The sequence below is a fragment of the Psammomys obesus genome, unplaced genomic scaffold, assembly GCF_907164565.1.
Source record: "Psammomys obesus unplaced genomic scaffold, mPsaObe1.curated_primary_1811, whole genome shotgun sequence".
NCBI classification, from domain to species: domain Eukaryota; kingdom Metazoa; phylum Chordata; class Mammalia; order Rodentia; family Muridae; genus Psammomys; species Psammomys obesus.
In genome coordinates this window covers 5,658,519-5,679,049 of record NW_026592510.1, presented here as the reverse complement: position 1 = coordinate 5,679,049, position 20,531 = coordinate 5,658,519, and the positions used below count along the sequence as shown (strand labels likewise).

At 45.0% G+C, this 20,531-nt stretch overlaps 1 protein-coding gene across 6 annotated transcripts in view; it reads right to left on the bottom strand.

Moving 5' to 3' along the window:
• Nucleotides 1-20,531, bottom strand: part of Sgms1 (sphingomyelin synthase 1) — a 237,797-nt gene that overhangs the window by 209,096 nt on the left and 8,170 nt on the right. Inside the window, exon 1 of one of the 6 annotated variants that reach the window (XM_055613843.1) lies at nucleotides 16,490-16,510. The exons of the other annotated variants lie outside the window; for them this stretch is intronic. The gene's annotated coding sequence lies outside the window, so the exon portion shown is untranslated. Of the gene's footprint in view, nucleotides 1-16,489; nucleotides 16,511-20,531 lie in introns of those variants that run through there. 6 annotated transcript variants of the gene reach the window in all.

Below are 20,531 nucleotides of genomic sequence, written 5' to 3'. Positions count from 1 at the left end.
GAAAGAAAGAAAGAAAGAAAGAAAGAAAGAAAGAAAGAAAGAAAGAAGGAACTACAAGGATGAAATACAAAACTAAAATGTTGCCTAATGGTATCATCTGAACTCAATCGCTCAGTAATTTGTATTTGTCTGTTTAAATGTTTAAACTCATTTAAATTGGAGCCAGAGAGCACTGGCTCCTCTTCCAGATAACCAAGGTTCAAGTCTCAGCACCCACAATGAGGTTGACAACTGTCTGCAACTTCATTTCCAGGGGTGGAATGTCCTCTTATGGCCCCCACAGGCACAGGCACACAAGTGGTGCACGAACATAAATGAAGGCAAAACATACATATAATGATAATATTTAATTATTTATCCTTATGAAGCAGGAATCTTTGTACATATTTTATAAATGGAGGACACTGAGGCAGAGAAAGCAATGAAGTTGTACAAAATACAACTGAGAAGCCCAATTAGTTTATTCTACAGTGTGAGTTCGATTGTTTCTTTCTTTGTTTCTCTGTCTTGAGACAGAATCTTGAACTGTAACTCAGGCTGGCCTCAAATTCAGGATCCTCTCACATTAGCCTCCCATAATGCTGGGTTACGGGCACAGGCCTTTACTCCTGGCCTAGAACGGAACTCCTAACTCTATCCTTACTCTAGGCAGCTCCTCAGTCCCTCAAGCCCTGGACAGAAGGTACTGTCAGGGTCAACATAGCACCTGCCAAACACTAAGCACCTACAGGTGCTCAACACTTGTCAGGGTCGGACTACATTATTTCTAGTCCTTCCCACAGGGCTGGGGGAACTTTCCTGTTTTGTCCTTGAAGAAATTTTAAGCTCTGAGATCCCAAGAAAGTTAGCCAGAATAATGCAGGCTGTGAAATAAAATGGTGGGGACTTGACGCTCCCCTAGAAGTCTAGAGTAAGTCCATGTTCTCGCCACAGTGGACCCTCTAGAGGAGAGGTTCACATCCTTCCTAACGCTGCGACCCTTTAGTACAGTCCCTCATGCTGTGGTGACCCCCCAACCATACAATTCTTTATGTTGATACTTCACAACTATGACTTTTCTACTGTTGTGGACTGTAACATAAATACCTGATGAACAGATATTTGATATGTGACTGTTGTAGTAAATAAAAAATGGTATTGGGCTATATATAATGTTTATTATTAGCCCTATAAGTATCACGGCGGCATTATTTAACCCACTATCACAATTACTAAGACACAGACACCTGCTAAATTTTATAAGTGCCTTATTTACCTTGGGCTGGGCAGATATTTTGCCTATACTGTCTCAGTAATCTCACCGTCCATCTCCTAGCTCACATCCAATGTCATCTGCCTTAACCATCAATATCTGTACTACCTTCCATCCATAATCTTATGAATACTCACTTCTATTCCTCATGTGGGCCTTTCCACACCATTATTGGAGTCCTTCCTCCCTTGCCCATGTGGTTTTTTTCTTCCACTCTAACTCATCATGGTGTCCTCCTTTCTCCTCTCTTCCTGTCAGTCCATTTCCCGTGATTCTCTGGTTCTCAAAGCCTGGGAACTTTAACCATGCCCACCCCATTCTGCCCTGCCCAGCTTTTAGGCCTTTTAATCAACCAATTAGGTATAATGTGTTAGGCAGGTTTACACAACAAGGATAGGTGTATCCAGGCGGTAGCCAGATCTTGAGAGCAAGTAAATAGCGTCAAAATACAAGCATCAGATCAACCCCCAACATGTGACCCTGATGAAAAGGTCGGCTCCCAAGAGGGGTCTTGACCCACAAGTTGAGAACCATTGCTTCAGACTGTGACATCTATCACCTGAATTCAGGGCTCCATAGGCAGGTGTTAAGCTTAGATCACAAGAACAGTCCCCACAAGAACTGTGGAAAAACACACAGAATCATATGAAGATTCCCTGGTCTTCGGAGCAAGCAAAAGAGCCCAACTCCACACCACTCCTGAAGGGCTTACCCAGGACAGGCAACGCCTTCTAGCACATAAGACCTCCATCTGTAAAATGGAGATATTCTATTTCAAACAGTTATTGTAAGGATTAACGAGATCAATACACAAAATGCACCCGACACGTAGCGGCCATCATACAGATTCGTTTAACAGTGAAAAGTGGGGAGAAGACTCCTCTGACAACTTAGCAGAAAAAAAAAAAATCAGGGAGCTGATTTTATACTGTTTCTATGCACACAGTATTATTCTGCACGGCGAAGGCCTTGATAAAATTTTAACAACCGTATGTGATTTTCCACTATCATCAAGACTTCCTAGTTTTCGGGCTGGAAAGATGTTTAAGCAATTAAAAGCATTTGCTGCTTTTAATTCAAAGAGTAATTGATTCCCAGCACCTATATGGAAGCTTCCCACCTGCCTATGAACTCTGGTCCGGATCTGCATGCTCTTCTGGCCTCCGTGGGCACTCGCACTCACATGGCAGTACACACAGGCACACATGGGCATAGAGGCAGACACACATAAATAATAGTAAATAAAGTCTTTGAAACCGAAATGGCTTCCTCATTCTATACCACCCTCAACAGAACAGCCTTGCCAACTAGATCAACCTTTTGGTACATTAGTAAGCATTACACATTTTTATACAAACACTGGAGCGGAAAGGTCTCAAAGTAAAACATTTGGCTCATTTTAACTGCTCTAGATGAGAAAAATCTTAATCACTCATCTAAAACAGCAACATTTTTTTTTCACCATATTTGTTCCCTAAAAATCATCCTAAATTATCTGGCCAATGAAGAACCAATCTTGATTAAACAATCATTATCGTGAATGGCAAAATGAACCCTGACAAACGCTGTATAATCCACTCACTGTTCAAGGAGATGAGACTCCTAACAGGCCCCTGAGCTGTACCTAAGAGCTATTTCACATAGGAAATATGAACTTTGGAACACCATGTCCATATCAGTGCCTAGGAGTCTCCATGGTGACTGATCCTGTTTGCATGTCGAGAAGAATGACAAAGCATCAAGCAGCTATGGGATGGTCACTCTGTGTTACAAAACTGAGGTGGTCCAAGCATTCCCAACCCGCTGACGCTGGCCTGAGAAGGCCTGAGCCATGTGTCTGATCTGGTATGTGACACAGAGGGGAGCAAACACCTACCAAGGGGGCATTTTCCAAAGTAGATAATGAGAAAGAACAGAAACCACCTGAGAACAGTACGAGCTGTGGGGAGAGAGCAGAAGTGGCCACTGCTCCTGTTTTCTCAGTATGTCCTACAGACAAGTCGTTCTGCTCCACGTATGTCTGTATTCCTCCTTTAAAGAGTTCACTTGTATTTGTCTCTTCTGAGAGATAGGTAAAATAGATCCCTACTTCACAGATAAGGAAGTTGACTCTCATAGGCTAAATGTGACTGGTCCAAAGTCACAATGTACCTGGCTCAGAGCATAACACAGACATATCCTAATCATGGCCTCCTTGGTTCATAAAAACTGAAGCCACTACTAATACCCTAAGGGTTTTTAAAGAACAAAATGAGATTACACACACACACACACACACACACACACACACACACACACACACAGATACATATACACACCTATGTAAGTATGTCTATTCTCCTCCCACACCCTTCTCTCTCCTCATTCCTTGAATTTTGAATATTCTAAGGTAGGCTGGCAATGTTAATACAAAGAGTATGGCATAATAACCATGTGAAAGAGTATTACAATAACGACAGTGATAACAGAAAATGAGTAAAAGATATATGAATAACAAACGTCCAATACCACTAATTATTAGGGAAATGTAAATCAAAACCACATATTATCAGAACACACCAATCAGGGTGACTATTACTTTCCTCATTCCTATAACCAAAAAGCTGGTAAGCAGCAAATGTAGGGGAAATGTAGCTTATCTGGGCTCACACTTGAGGGCCCCTTCAGGGCAAACTCCCCCCCCCCCCCCCCCCCACTGAACGACTAACAACCACCAACCCTGCCTATCAGGGCTCTAGCATTTATATACCCTCTGAAAAGTTTCCAGAATTCCAAATGTCACACAATTGCAGAAACTATCTGCAGCTGGCAAAACCATGCCTCTGCTAGAGCACGAGGCAAAACATAGTTGCTGTAGACAGCCCAAAGCAGCCTCAGATCCCTGCACTGAGATTAAAACAAAAGCACGTTCTTATAACATTTCTGTGGTTTTTGTTTTTTGTTTTTGTTTTTGTTTTTTCAAAGAAAGCTAAATTCCAGAATTCTCACTACACTTGAGGCTGCTTGCTCACATATCTATGGACCAGGAAGCAGAGATAAGACAGGAAGCAGGACTAGCCTAGAAAGTTCAGCCCTCCCTACAGCCCTAGCCTAGGCCTCTCTTCCACAATAGCACTGCGCCTCAGCTGGAGACCAAGAGTTCAACCACAAGAGCCTGGGTGCATGTGCTTTATATCTGCACCATAACATTCTGCTCCTGGCCCCCATGTGTTCAGAGGCCATGATGCAAAATGCATTTAAGTACAACTTCCAAAGTCCCTATAATCTTTTTTTATTCATTCCTTCATTTAATGTGTACAAGTGGTTTGCTTGCAGGTCTGTCTGTGCTCTCCGTGCATGCCAAGAAGGTACCCAAGAAGGCTGGAAGAGGGTATCAGAATCCCTGGAACTGGAATTTCAGACTGTTGGTGCCAAGGTTCAAACAAACCTGGGTCCCCTGCAAGAGCAGCTAGTGCTTTTGACTGCTGAGACATCCCTCCGGCCCAGCCTTATACTCTTTAGCAGTTTCAGCACTGTTGAAATTCCAAAGTTTGTTCTGAGACTTAAGATAATCCCTCAGCTGTGAGGTCCTTAGAGCAGCCACTTCCAGCAGGATCCACAGAGGGCTCTATCCTTTACGGCAGCAACTTTTTAAAGAATCTGCACTGCGTCACCCTGGAACTCTGGGTAAGTGAGGCTTCACTCTCAAGGTACCTTCCCTATGTCACAGTGCCAAGTCCAGGTTCCTCCTTGATGGCAGTAATCCCTTTAACAAGTACAGCCACATCGCCTGCACAACAAATCTTCAACGTCAGCCAGGTTCGCATCCCTCTCCCTCCCAGACTGTACATTTTTCCTGTTTCTATTCTGTCTTCTGCTCTCTCACACTGTAAATCTCACTAAACACAGTGTGCAATAACCACTCCACAGCCTAACCCTCACGCTGTCTTGAAGTTTCCTCTGCTAAACAAACAGTCCACTGGTTTTTGGTTTTTTGTTTTTTTTTTTTTTACTTCAATCCCACTCGAGTTTTCAGAACAACACAAAAATGCAGCTAGTTTCTTGGTCAAATGAAATATAAATGGCCTCTAGCAGCCAGTTCCTGTTACGAGTCCGTCCTTCCTTCCCTTCCGGAATTCTTGAGTACAGTAGCCCAGTGAGCTCTGTTTACAGAGCTCTTGAGCTTCTCTGGCCCACGGCAGCAGGCCTCCCATTCCTCCTTCACACCAATCCAAAAGACCCAACCACAAAATCAGGTTTATCACAGCAATAGCCTGGCCTTTGCCCTCATGCACTTCCACCAGGATGAGCATCTGTATCTTTTGTGATGTCCTTATGATAAACCAGCAAATATGAGTGATACCTGAGAGGGGTACTTTAGAGCTAGTTGGTTAGAAACACAGGAAAAACAGTCTGAAATGGGGGCCAGTCTTCAGGGACTGTGGAAGCTCTACCATCTTCTGGGGCTAGTGTAATGTTGGAGAACTGCCTGCCACACATCTGGTACCAGAAAACACGAATTACATGTATATGTAAGAGGAGTGGGTCGGGTGGGCGGTGCTGTCGCACACCTATAATCCCAGCACTCGGGAGACTGAGGCAGGCGGATCTCTGAATTAGAGGCCAGCATGGTCTACAGAGTAAGTTCCAGGACAGCCAAGGGTACACAAAGAAATCTTGTTTCAACCCCCCCCACTCACCCACCCTACACACATACACACACACACACTCACACACACACACACACAATCTGTTCTAAAACTCTGGATTAAAATCTAAATTTCTTCTTCTGGCTGTGTGACTTAGAGTAGCCTCTACCTCCCCTAGAAGGGCTGGAGAGCTCTCATATGGCTGAATATGGCCTCGGGTACCGGTTTTCAACCTGTGGGTCATGACCCCCATAGGGTCAAATGACCCTTGCACAGGGGTCGCCTAAGACCATTGGAAAATAGAGATATTAAAATGACAGTTATGAAGTAGCTTCAGTTATTAATAACTTCATGGCTGGGGGTCACCATAACATAAAGAACTGTATGAAAGGGTGGAGGTATTAGGAAGGTTGAAAACACTGGCCTAGGGGTTTGTTGGAGCAACAATGTATACTCACGGCTGCTCAAAGCATTTGGCACTGTAGTCATCTCTACCTTTGGCCCCTCTAGGGTGGTTTGAATATCCCACTGGCTCAGCTGTTTGAGCCAGTTGGTGGCACTATTTGGGGAGGTTTAGGAGGTGTGGCCTTGCTGGAGGAAATATGTCACTAAGGGTAGGCCTTGAGGTTTCAAAGCCAGGAACTAATCCAGTTCACTCTCTCTAATTCCTGCCTGAGACTTAAGGTGTGTGCTCTCGGCTGCTGCCCCAGCTCTCAGGCCTGCCTGCTGCCACACCGCTGTTAACATGCCATGCCAGCATGCTGGCGACGGACTCCTACTCCTCTGGAACTGCAAGCTCAGAGAAACGCTTTCTTCTATACGATGCCTTGTTTGTGATGTTTCATCTCAACAACAGAAAACTACCTAAGACACCCTCTTGTCTTATCTCGTCACTTGCGACCAGCTTCCATCCTCTATTACCTAGGGACCCCAGTCACCAGACAGCCCTTTCACTTCGGATCCTAAGTCTGACAGGGAGCTAGTGCCAGAAACTATAGGTGGAAATCACATACTTCTTATTGCATCACAATATGATGGTTTTCATTCCGTTTTCAAGTAGCAATTAGTTAGGACCTCAGTTACCTGGCACATGAAAGAAAGGCCCCCAGTCCTGTTCTCTGGCCAGTATCTTCTCTTGATACTCCCTGGGCAAACAGTGCAGGCAGCTCTCATCCACAAAATTTTGATCTCTATAGATCCTCTTCCAACCGCTCGGCTCTGGTTCAGCTGTCCTGTCAGCCCTGAAATCTGCCCCACTTCTTCTCTTCAAATTTCACCCCAATGGCGACTTCAGACAACCAGCCAGGCAGACCTCTTATGGCTCTACAGATACATGGAGGATAATGTCCTGGTTTCTACAGACTTCCTTGTTTTCTTCTCTTTCTCAAGGCAGGATCACGTCTAGCCCAGAGAGGCCTCAAACTCACTATGTACTATGAACTTGAAATCTGATCTTCCTGCCTTTACCTCCAGATGCTGGAAGTACAGGTGTGGCCAGCACAGGAGCCTATAATAGCTACCTCTGAACTCATCTTTCTTGTCTTGTACCATGGCACTGAAATTCATTCCTTGAGGGTAGGTCTTATTAGCAGGCCTTAGTGTCTCTGTCTGAACCTACACATTGCTGTTCAACAGCTGAGCTGTCTAAGGGAGAAGAGGGAAAAGCTGCCAGACCTCCTTTACAGTGCTTGCTTTGAGCCTGAGACTCATTAGGCACTGTCCTAAGCATTAAAGAGCAGTGACCACATAAGTTCTATATATCAGTAACTTATCTACTGTTGTGATGAAATGACCAAATGACCAAAGTAACTTAAAAAAACAGTAGTTAATTGGACTTATGGTTTCAGAGGGTTAGAGTCCATGATGTGGAGTGAAGGCATGACGGCAGGAAAAACTGAGAGGTCACATCTCAAACCTCAAGCCAAAGACAAAGAGAGCTCACCTGAAATGGTGTGAGTTTTTTGAAACCTCAAATCCCCTGTGACACACCTCCTCATCCAACAAGGCTACATACCTCCTAATCCTTCCTAAACTGTTCCACCAACCAGAGACCAATATTCAGACACATGAGCCTATGGGTGTTCTTCTCATTCAAGCCATCACAGTCTCTCAGCTTACAGTCCTGTGAAAATTATTACATATAATACACACACTATAAATACTTTATATGTATATATAAGTATATAAAGTAAACACATCCAAATATTCATATTTGATAAAACTGGGGTTGGATGTTTGTTCAATGCATTTTAACATTTAATATACTTTAAAGAAGAAAAATAGTCTTTAGTGAGAAAAAAATTAAATGTTAAGCCTGTGCTCTCTAGGGGAAAGTAACTTGCCAACCTAACTCATTTCCAAGAATCCTAGACAGAAATTTTTACTGTAATCTATTTTTTTAACATAATGCTCCACAGCTGAAAAAGCAATCAGAAGGAAGGGGAGTGGAACAGAAACAAGTCCAGTAGACAGAATCCAAGTGAGTAACAAGAAGAGGTTCTCAAGGGCTGGAGAGATTGTTCAGTGGTTAAGACCGTGTACTGTTCCGGCATAGGACCTGATCTCACTCCCAACACCCACAGTTCACAACTGCCTGTAACTCTAGCTCCAGGCCATCAGATACCTCTGGCCTCAAGTGCACCAGCACTCACACATACATACCAACACATAAACACACACATCTGTATACATAATTAAAAATAAATGTTTTGTAAAAGAAGAAGCTATTCTCAGTCAAACTAAATGGCCCCCATCTCTATCTCCACATCCTCTGGAAGGATAATGGGAGGAAATAACAGAGAAAAGTAACTCCATTCTCATATACTTTTGCCACAGGAGATCTCATGAATCCACAATAAATAATACAGGCTGGCATTACTGTCCCCTCTACAGAAGAGATTAATGTTCAAAAACTCAAACCATTTGCTCATCATCTGCAGACGCTGCTAAGCGTCCACTGCTGGTGACTGACAGGGCTGCCATCCAGTCCCATCTCTAAGAGTCAATGCCTTGGTTTTGCTTTCATTACACCATAACACATCCCACCCCCTGTCTGACATTTCTCTGTCTTGTTTCTCGTCTACTTCTGAGCTCTACAAATGACTGAACCTCATCAAGAAAGAAATCCCCAGTAGGCAGCTCTGTAAATTGAAAATAAAAATTCAAGAAATCAGTCTGGAGATGTATAATATAAAGGATGCCGCTTCCAAAGGTTAACTCAGGACAATAAAAACAAAACTGACAGCTGACAAATGCTGAGATTGCAGCTAATCGGTGGAAGGAATGTGTAGCACGTACGAAGCCCTGGGTTCAACCCCCAGCACCACAAACCGAGAAAGCAAGAGGAGGGACCATTTAGAGGGTAAAGAACTGAAAGTGAGAAACACTGTGTTTGTGAAAGAGGTGTGCTGTTTTATGGGTTTGCTTGTTTTCTCTTAGCTAGAGGTGGCACACAGGCCTTGCAAGTGGTAGACAAGGGCTTCATAATTCTTGTTTTAAGTCTGACATCCATAACATTTGAAGGGACACTAAAGGCATGATCAGCAGCAAAGTGTGAGAAAATTACAAATAAGAGTTCTCTTTGAAGTCCATACGCTCAAGCCCAGGAAGACCTCAAACTCATGTGACCCTCCTGTCTCAGCCTCCAAGTTCCAGAGTTACAAGTGTGTGTAATCACACCCAGCTGAAGCACTTTTGTTTTTAATTTGCCTTGTTTTCTGTGGTGCTGACAAACTGATGGTCCTGTGCACGTGAGGCAAGTACTCTACCACTTAACTATATGTTTAAGGAAAAACTAATTAAAGTAACTCTTTAATGCTTTTTTTTTGGAACACGTTACTGTGAAAGTGTGCAAAATGTATCTTCTACATGTAGGCGTCTTCTACAAGCAAGACACCTGTGAACATATTGAAATGTTATTATTTACCAAATTTTTAAAAATTAAGAATAGCATAAAACTTGAAATATATGCTACTGTTCATCCCAGTAGGAGTTGCATTAACTATTCTGGAAGTAAAATATAGAATAAGAAAATGGTAAGAATTGGATTTAATGTTCGCATCAATATTTCTGACCTGCAGAGTTTATTCCCAAAATAGAGGCTGTGGCACAAAACAAAAAGCTCTGTGCTTTTCTCATGACTCCCTCCCACAGAGCCCTAAGCTTAAAAGCTAAGCTGTTCCAGCTATACCTCCTAGGCAGTGAGGACATTTTTTTTTTTTACCCAAAACCACATTATCAGGGCAGGGGACTCAGCCGACCTATATAGAGAGCCCCAGGCCCTGCCTTAAAACGCAAGAAACAATACCCAAGTTTGTCTTCTGACTTCCACATGCTCATATACACAAAGCACACTACCAAAGTTCCATTATTGCCAGTTAGACCGGTGGTTCTCAACCCGTGGTTTACAACCCCTTTGTGGTCAAACAACCCTTCACAGGGCTTGCCTAAGACAATCAGAAAACAGGCAACATACATATGTACATTCCGATTCATAACAGTAGCAAAATTACAGTTATGAATGAAATAATTTTATTTTTTTATTTCAGTTTTATTTTAATTTATGTTGGTTTTATTTTATTTTAGTTATAAATGAAAATAATTTTATTATTTGGGGTCACCCCAACATGAAGAACTGTATTAAAGGGTCACAGCATTAGGAAGGTTGAGAACCGCTAAGTTAGACTTTCATGCTCCAGCCATCCCCACCCACATGAGTGTGTCCACATACCACATTCCAGCTGCAGCCTGCATTACCAGGGCTGAGGCCTGAATGGTAGGGAATACTTAGAGGGGCAACTCATACAGAGGCACCAGAAGTAGGGCTTAAACCAAGGACTATAACAAGGAGGCTACGATAGCCGGACAACACACCCAAAGGGGAGAAGGAAATGTAAGGATGTCATGACAGCCGAGGAGGAAGAGGCGGAGGCCCCAGTGAGGTAGAATCAGAAGTGCATCAAGGATGGAAGCAAGCTTCGAGGTATAAGCCTAACACGCACGAGGCCCTGAAATCCATTCCCAGCACCGAAGTTAATTAATTAATTAGAGTCTAGGAAATGGTTCGGCAGGTAAAAGCACCTCCCACCAAGCCTCTCGCCCTGGGTTGGATCCCCAGGCCCTACATGGCAGAAGAAAAGCAACTCCCACAAGCTGTCCTATGACCTTTACATGCACACGTGCCCACACAAAATAAGTAAATGCTGAAAAATGAAACAGATACACACATGTATGTATGTGTGTATCAGACAGTACGAAAATAAATCTCTAATATAAAAACGCTAGTCACAAGGCTATCTGTAAACAGGATGGGGCCTCTCCCCTTTCAGGACACTCATGTTGCTTTAGAAAATATAAACAGAAAAAAAAATGAAGAAAATGTAGGCAGCATAAGCAAATACACTTGACTGACTGGCATATTTTTTTTTTGATGAAAGACAGCCACATTTGATTATTATCAGGCCTATAAAAGTACGAAGTAACAACACACTTTTTATTCCCCACAAAATAGGAGGTTAATCTCAATTTCTTGTGAGTCCACAAAAATTATCTATAACCACAGAAAGGTAGAGCAATGCCAAACCACTAGGCCTCCCATGAGGAAGGAGGGGAATCTGCTGCTCTAAGGTCTCCAGCCAGCCTCCCTCACCACACAGATCTGGAGAAAACTACAAGTCAAAATCAAGATGCTTGCTGTCCAAACACACCACATAGCCCAGGACCTCAGCCCAGCCAGAACCCGTTATCCTCCTCAGCAGAAAGCCCCGTGCCACTGCCCCAACAAGCTCACACACACACACACTGAAGCTCCTATCTGCAGCCCACACGGGTCTGCTGAGAGCTTCATCACCTCAGACTGGACTGAGAGAGCAAACGCTATTGCCAGATTTCTCCTCTTGAGGTACTGACAGGCAAGAGCTATCAAAGCAAAAGATAAGCAAGCACCAGGCTGATTTCCAAGAATGCTGACTGGCCTGGCTCAAAACTGCTGCCAAGCACAGTAGTCCACAGAATGCAGAGCTGCTCTCTACCTCAGGCAACACTAACGCTTTCAACTAAACACTGCTCAAAGTGTTTGGGTGTTCTGATGTCTGTAACCAAACCGGGTGCAGTGACTGATCACTAAGAAGCATCTATTGGGCTGGAAAGATGGCTCAGCAGTTAAGAGCACTGGCTGCTCTTCCAGAGGACCCAAGTTCAATTCCCAGCACCCACATGGTAGCTCACAACTGTCTGTAACTCCAATTGCAGAAGATCTGGCACCCTTGCACGGGCATGCAGGCAGAACACTAATGCACATAAAAATAAATAAATCTTAAAAGAAAGAAGAAGAGGAGAATAAAATGGAGGAGGAGAGGGAAAAGGAGAATCTTCTTTTTAAAGGTCTACTGAAAGACTGATTCAAACCAACATTTAGACAGTCGTGTTTACAATGTTCATAGCACATTCATCCACGTTCATTTAAATGTGGTATACAAGCTGTTATGAAATACTCTGTCGCCTTTAAAGGGGGAAATCTGAATATATACGGTAATATATTAACCTTGAAAATATTTTGCTAAGTAGAACAAGTTGGACATAAAAGGGAAAATACGATATAATATATAAAAATAGTCAAATTCATAGACACAGAAAGTAAAATGGCAGCTGCCACAGGCTATGGGGAAGGAAAAAAAGAGGAGTATAGACTTTCAGGTGATATAAAGATCTATAGAAGGACAATGGTGATAGGTGTACAACAGAATGAATGTACTTAATTCCCTGAAATATATACTTAAAATAACTAAAATGAAAACTTTATGCCTCTATCTCTTACTTCAGTTTTTGAAACTAAAAGATACTTGTATTTTTCAAAGGAAAAGTATTGAGAATAATTTCAGTCACATCTTGGAATTATATTTTGAAACTACATAAATATAAATATACTTTCTTTTATGCTTTGATTTTGAGACAGGGTCTGCCAGTGTAGCCCAGGCTGGCCTCAAACTTGTCTTCCATATCATACTTGGCCAAATACAATCTTCAAGCTTAGTCTAGAAAGCAAAGAGTAGAAAGTTCTCTCCAAATGCTAGCAGTGACTGCCGTGACAAAGGCCCCCGCATCAACAGGCCATGGGCACTGTGACTGAGGCCCAGCACAGATCGGACATGTATCGTGACATCCAAAGACACTTCTAGTGTTGATGGCTTTCCAGACGTATCCAGCAAACAACAAACACAACTTCAAGCAGAAACACTCTGTACACATTTGCACGTGATATTCAAAAACAATGTAGATGGTTTTCCTTGAGTCTCCCTGAATATAAGAGAACTGCAGCATGACCTCTGACAATCCCAAAGAGCTGGCTCATACGTGACACCTGAATGCAGGAAATGCGGCCCACTGTAGACACACACGAGAGCAATACTCCTTGAGTGTAACCCCTGCGAAAGTCTCTGTTCTCCTTCTTAGGCAGGTGCTGGGGTGAGCTGCAGGCTGTGAAAGCCGAGATGCAGATGGAGAGTCAGGAAGCAGTTCTGTTATCCCATTGCACTCTCATGGTTGGAGCCAAGGCCCCTGACGGACACTGTTCTCTCCTAATTGGCTGTGGAAGCAGCAAGTGTTTACAAAAACATCAGGGGCAAAAACAACAACATAAACAGAAAGCCGTGTAAAGGGCCACAGCCTCGATTCTGTGTCTGAGATCATCCAGATACCTTCTCTTGCAGCAGAGCACAAGTAGGGGTGAGGGGTTACTGAAACAAAACAGTATCCTCACCACCCAGAAGTTTCTAAAAGGGAGCAAAGTCACTTAGCTACAGTCCAGTGCCTCGGAGACTAACACTTTACGTGTAGGATATTGGCGGAGCTACCCAAAGCAATAGCTCAGAATCAAACAAACAAACGCTCGGCTCTCCGGCCACCCCCAGATCAAACGCAGCCTCCACCCAGTGCCACACGTTCCCTACTGATCATATCTGCTATGACACCAGACACTACCACACCAAACCCTGAAATCGTAAAAACGCGTATGAAGTTTCAGGGGTTTAAAGCACAGTGTGCTCCAGTGCGGCGGGCCACAGCTTTGCCTGTGTTGATCCTCTCGGTGCTCGGATGCCCACACTGGGTTAACAGGTTCACTTAGTGCACATTCAATATTTGTAGGGGAAGAAGGAGGGATATGTGCATATCCTCGCGTGATGAATGGCGCCATTCATCACTGTGCAACCACAAGGTTTACTATGTTCGTAATTGGACATGGAACATGAAGGGGTCAAGGAGAGGAGAAAAAACAAGGAAAGTGGGCTAAGAAGTCAGTCACTAAGGAGCTGCCCTTGGACCTCCATACCAGCTCTGTGGCACCAGGGTCAATATTCACAAAGCCTTGAGTGTCAGTCAGTGCGAAGACTGAGACACACTGCACTCAGAGCCTGACATGGGCTGGAAGGAAAAGAGGGCAACAGGAGAGCACTCATCTATAATACAAGTAACACCTCAGCTACTTCAAAGTCGCCAGAACGAACAGCCAGCCACGTAAACAGAGGCATACCTGACATGGGAGCACCAACCAGGCAAACACCGACGAGGGAACCATTCCTGCTGTTCTGCCACAGCCACAGGAGGTTAGAGTGGGGCCAGAATCCTTGGACTCAAGCTAAATGAACAGCTTGCTTTATCACAGGCTTACACAGACAGACAGCCAATGTCTGATCAATCATTTAGTTTTTTAACATCACATCCAATGGTTTTTCAAAGTGCCTTTATTCTCATAGGTGTATTTTTGAGGTTTCTTGCTAGCCTATTGTGTGGATAGACACACTTTGCTTAACCAACCCTAAGCTGGATGTTAGGTTCTTTGCATTACTGATCAAGAGCTCTGGCGTGAAGACTGATATATATATATCAGGCTGATATATACATATATATACATATATATACATATATATATACATATATATACATATATATACATATATACATGTATATATATACATATATATACATATATATATATTTTTTTTTAATTAAACCCCTAAAAGCAGAATGGGTAGGTCAGAGAGTACGTACCTATTCCATTACTCTTAGAAGCTGCCCTTCGTTACCTCATCTAAAAGCAATAATCGTGAACTGGCTGGGGCTGGAAAGTTCTGACACTCACCACCACAGCCACAAACTGTCCTGTCCAGGCTTGAGTCCGGTGTCCATGGGACACAGTAAGCCAAGCACCAACAGCAGCTCTGAGCACCACCTGCCCCTCTTTTTGCCTCGGAGAACAGAACAACAGTGTAGCATGGCCCCTCCCCACTGCCCACTATGCCACCTGGCTCTAAGTTTCCTCTGAGGAAAACAGCCTGTGCCATCCACAAGACAGAAACAAGACCCGGGTCACCTCCTCCTTGGGTAGTCCCTTTACAATAGTCACTCTAAAAACAGGAAGAACACAAGGTCAAGTTCTCAGGGGTAGGATTTTAACTAACTTTTCACCACTGTCACCACAATTGGCCTTCAGGTACCTTCACGGTGAAGTCAGTGAGTGCTCTAACTACTATGCCCTTAAAAACATACACTTAAATACAACTTTTTTTTTTTTTTTTTTTAAAAAAAAAAAGGCACATCTCATTGTGGAGGCTTCTAGGAGTTTGTCACAGATCTGGGTGCTGCCTGGACCATCTAACAAATGGTAACTTTCACAGCTTGCAAAAGTCCTGAATGTTCTGATGGTCTGGTTTCTGTTCTTATAATCAAAAGGGAATCAGTCAGGTTGAGGGCCCCATGGAAACTTGGACTACTGCCCATCCCCAGCTGTTCACTTTGTAGGGCCTTTTACAGTAACCCAGGTGTCTCTATGCACTGAAGCAACTGTCACATTTCTGCCTTTGTGAATGGCTGGCAAAGCTGTTCACAGGCTGTTCCCTGCAGGAGGAGTCACCTCTTTCGCTCTTAATGCACCTCCTATTTGCTTCCTCGATTATTACCAGTTGACCATGACCTAGAACACTCCATGTGACCGAGGTTTTGTCTGTCCATGCCTATATGAATCACACTAGCTAGAGCCGAAGTGTCCGGGACCTAGGCCATCCACCCCGAGTTCGCTAGAGAGCCAGGATATTCACCAGGTAGCTTGCCCTGCATGCACTGGAAACTGCAAGGCGGAAGCAATGAACAAAGACAAGCAACTAAAGTCACGGGGAAGGCGTAGTATGGTCAGAGAGTAGAGCTCAGAGAAACGGGGCCATCCAGTCCAGCAGCACCAGATCTCACTCCAGGACACCTCCCCTGAGAGGAAGGGAACAGCACACCTTCTTCTAACAAGGCATCTTGGCACCACCCTCTGTTGCTACTTCCCCCAGCCACCCTGACAACTGTGGGGTGCCATGCTACACCCCGTGGGCCTGGGAAAGGGTCGTCACACAACTCCTGTACCACAATGGCTAATATTCCATCTCAAGTGAGGTTAGTCCAAAAGGGTACGAGCCCACGCCCACTGTTCTTTATGTCACCCCCTGACAGCTCTCAGAACCAGAAGCTTGTCCGAGTTCCTGTTCTGCAGAAGTCTCTCGTCGCCCCACCTCCCTCACAAACGGCAAACTGCGACTCAGCAGCCAGGAACATCTGCCATCACTGCCCTCACCTGCCCTCCTTTGCCTCAGGTGACCGGGGCAGCCTGGCTTTGGCTGACAGCCGTAGGTGTTCCCTGCAGAGGCCTTTTATAACTCCCTCACGAAACGTAGGCCTGCAACAGCTGAGAAATCGACCTCTAACTGCTGTTTCTGTCAAGTGACTTGGGCATAAACAAAGCAAAACGAGGCCACAGTAAACAGTACTCAGATAAACAGCTTCACCATCACACGGGCAGCAAACAACTACCAATTACATACATGGGCTGCGCTGCTCTGGCCTGCCCCAATCACAGGGGAGAGCTATGATATCTGGGGACTAGATGGCCAGCAGTCAGCTGTTCCAGTTTTCCCTTCCAAACACACGAGCGGAGGCCCAAGGTTCCCCAGCCACTTGGCCGGCACACAGGCTCAGTCTGCCCTCATTTGTAAGGACACTTCAGGAAGAGGAGGAGGCAGGGATATGAAAGAGAAAGCACAGCCACTGGAAGCAGAATTCAGGACTAACACCAGAAATGAAAGAAAGGCAAGTCAGTACTCTTTCCCAGGTTTCCATTCTTAGGAACGGTGTCTGGTGGCACCGTTAAGAGACAATGGTGTGAACTGGCAATGACCTGGGATTCTCCCGTGGATTTAGCAGCACAGTCCTGGCCTCCAATTCTTCTTGCCAATAGCCACCACTAGGTCCCGCCTTCCTAGACCCCCCAAGGACTGAATAAGCTCCGCCCACAGCAAGCTGCCACCCTATGTCATCAGCCCCCTTCTGCACACTGTGCCAATGCAGGGAAGCTGCAGCAAGAGCGCAGTATCCCAGGGGGCCTGGTGCACAGGTGTGACCTGGCCTCACTATGTGGTGATGGCTCTACCTGAGGGCACATCTTGCTCAAAAAACCTCTTCCAGGATAGAAGCTGTTTTAGCTGTGGCTTTTCCAGTTTTAGCTATAAGCCTGCTCACACCGGCAGATGCAGTGTCAGTTGCAAAGCAGCAACCCTGCCATGATAACTGCAGCTATTTGTGTTTCCTGAGGACCCATTAGTACCAGTGTGCCCACATGGTAGCCCACTAACCTGCTCTCTCTGAGAAGCACCAAGCTCTTTCTTGCTACGAACGCTTTACCATCACAGTTAAATCAGCAAACAAGACTGCCTCTCCACAGCCAGGCTGGCTATCTTTAATTATCTGTGCTTTGTTTTCCCATGGGTCTAAATGGTGGACAGAAAGCGACCCCTAATCTGGGCATGTGGGCGGGGGGGGGGGGAACAAGTGATGCCATCTTCCTTGCACAGGCTTGCTGGTGGTACTGCATGGGGCTGCTCTGCCATCCCAATGGGCAGGACCCCAGGAGTGCACTTTCTAGAGAGGTAGAAACAGTTGGTCCCTGGCTGCTGCAACATGGCTTCGGCTGGGGGTGCCAGTGCATGTCCCCAGACTGGTAGCAGCAGCACCTGGGAACTGACAAACACACATGCGCACTGCTGGCCGCCACCTTCCCCCAAGCTGCCTGCTTCAGAAACTCTAGGCTGGGCCCAGCAAGAGGTACAAGCAGGCTTGGTGATGAAGCTGCCACAAGCTGAAACTCGAGGCCCACTTGCAAAGGCAGATAAACACCTAAGGTGGTGGGGTCATGGGAGCACTCAGCTTGGGACAACCTGGGTATCATAACCTGATGCTGTCTCCTCACCAACAACACCTACTCGGTTTTTTTTGTTTTGTTTTGTTTTGTTTTGTTTTGCTTTTGACAACTGGCAAGAGCCCCACAGTGAACTCTTCAGGACATTCCTCCTCCTGTGTTCTCAGGGAAATTACTTGTGTCCCATTTTCTTGTCTCCAAAAGAGAATAGCAACATCCACATCACACAGTCAAGGCAGACACACACTGTTTGTGATTAGCCCTCAACGACTCCTTACCAAAAGGTAGGGAATTTACACAGTTCTACCAAAAGGTCTCATCAGAACTAGAAAAATAGCAAAGTGACACGTGCTTCCTGTCTGCTCACCATCTTATTATTCTTCTACTCACTCCATTCTAGAGCTCTGAGGAAAGACATACAGACCAACATTCAGACATTCAGATGAGGCACCTGACTCGGCGATGTCTCGGGCACTTACCCAACTGTGCCTTGTATAGCCAACGATATTCAGAATGCCCATGCCACTGCACTGACGACGCAGCCTCCCGCCAGATCCTTCTGAACAAAAGCCAAGCAACTCTGGGACATGAGACCTCACATCAAAAGGAATAGAGAAAGACTGTGGGAATATCAACAAAAGCGGACAGAACAGCAGCTAATATTTACATGGTTCTTAGTTGGTACTCACATTTGGATCTCTGCTGTCCCCCAAATGCCCGAGCTTGAAGGTTTGGGCCCAGACTATGATGTTCCTGGAAAGCGGTGAGGTCTTTTAAGAGGAGTGGCTCAGTAGAAGGAAGTTATGTCATGGGAGGCATGCCCTGCAAGGGACTCTGAGGACCTTAGCCCTCTCCTCCCTCCCTTCCTTCCTGGCTGAGGTAAGCAGCTTCCTCTATCATGAGTTCCCACTATTAGATAAACAGAAATCAGCATCCTCGGTGGGTATCAGGGCTGGACACTCCCCTTGTGATCAATAGCAAGTACAAATGGCTTGACAAACAGCTAAAGGAAGGGAATCTGACCTTAGAAGGAGAGTTGGAAGTTCACATCCTGAACTTCCCATAAGGTCATGAACTGATAGCTATCTAAACCTGGTTCCAGGGATCCTAAACTTTATAACAGTGCTACTATCTAGTCCAGATTCTTTCTGATAAAGAACAGGACAGCTGGCGTCCTTTAATCCCAGCACTCTGGGGAGACGGAGGCAGGGGGATCTCTGTGAGTTTGAGGCCAGCCTGGTCTACAAAATGAGTCCAGGACAGCCAAGGCTACACAGAGAAACCCTGTCTCAAAAAAAAAGAAAGAAAGAAAAAGAAAAAAAAAAAAGAATAAGGACATATCACTGCACCCTTCCCGTAAGACTCAAAATACCTAGACAGAAGAACACCGCTAGGAAACCTGAGTGTTCTAGATGCTTTCGTAAGAGTAAAGCATGCCCAGCATGTAAACCAACACAATGGGCCTTTAGCTCATTGTGCACCCTCACCTTGGGGTCTGCTTTACTTTGCCTACCTCCTATATTATGTAATAAACATAGTCATTAAAAAATTAGTAATAAGCTCTGCCTACCTTCTAGGTTGTGCTCTGTGTGTGTCTCATCTTAGTTCTTCAGAGATCACAAAGACCAGGAAGCTGAAAGGGAGGTGACAGCCAGATCCCGGATGACACTACCATGATACACAACCTCGCCTCAAGCCAGATGACCACGAACTGAAACCAGGAGCCCAGGAACCCAGATGAATCCTTAAAAGGTAATTGTTACGGGGGGGGGGGGGGGGGGGACCTGCCTGTAAGACTAAGGCAGGAGGGTTTGCAGTTTGGGGCTAACCAAGTAATATCAAAAGGGCCTATCTTGGGAGAAGAAAACGAAGAAAAAAAAAAAGACAGAGCTATCCCAGTCTCGGGTATTTTGTCACACTGACAGAGAGCTAACTGACACTCTGTAGCAGACACTCAGTGCCTTATAAATGTTAGCTTACATCTTTCTTACAACTACTCAACAGCCCCGGACAGAAGCTGCTCTTCTTATGTCCGCCAAAGAACGTGGGGCCTGAGGCACAGATGGTCCACCTAACCCGCTGACAGCAAGCCAAACCCAAGCACTCTAGCTCCATGGTCAACACTCTTAGCCACCATTCTCAGACCCAGAGAGCTGCTAGCCATCTACACATGCAGTAGCCACAAATCACTACTTAACAGGACCCTGATCTTAAGACACCTGAATCCAGACCCAGGGGTTGGCGAGATAGTTCAGCAAGGCAACTGGCACTTGCCACTAAGCCTCAGGCTGAGCTCATTTCCCAGGAAGAACATGGTGGATGGAGAGAACCAACTCCTACAAGTTGTCTTCCAACCTCCATACATTCGCTGAGACACATGTCCAGACACTAACTCACTCTCTCTCTCTCTCTCTCTCTCTCTATC